Source organism: Etheostoma spectabile, chromosome 10 (genome assembly GCF_008692095.1).
Source record: "Etheostoma spectabile isolate EspeVRDwgs_2016 chromosome 10, UIUC_Espe_1.0, whole genome shotgun sequence".
Taxonomy (NCBI): Eukaryota; Metazoa; Chordata; class Actinopteri; order Perciformes; family Percidae; genus Etheostoma; species Etheostoma spectabile.
The window spans coordinates 19,124,998-19,125,197 of record NC_045742.1 but is presented as its reverse complement, the minus strand read 5'-3'; the positions used below and the strand labels follow the sequence as shown (position 1 = coordinate 19,125,197).

The following is a 200-nucleotide window of genomic DNA, read 5'->3' as shown; positions in this document are numbered from 1 at the left end:
ATTTACACTCTGTGTCCACACTTTGTTAGTTTACACACACAGTCCTGAACTACACACACACACACACACGCTCAGGATCTATACATGCCCTAATAGAGAGATGTCAGAGTGTGTGAGCTGCCAGCCGAACCACCGCCCTGAGCGGGTGCGGGGGTACGGTGCCTTGCTCAACAGCACCTGGCAGTGCCCAGGAGGTGAAG

General features: G+C 54.0%; 1 protein-coding gene across 3 annotated transcripts in view; it reads right to left on the bottom strand.

Annotated features, from left to right (window-relative positions):
* The window catches only part of ctbp1l (C-terminal binding protein 1-like), a 17,614-nt gene that overhangs the window by 6,115 nt on the left and 11,299 nt on the right, over positions 1–200 (bottom strand). The window lies entirely within an intron of this gene.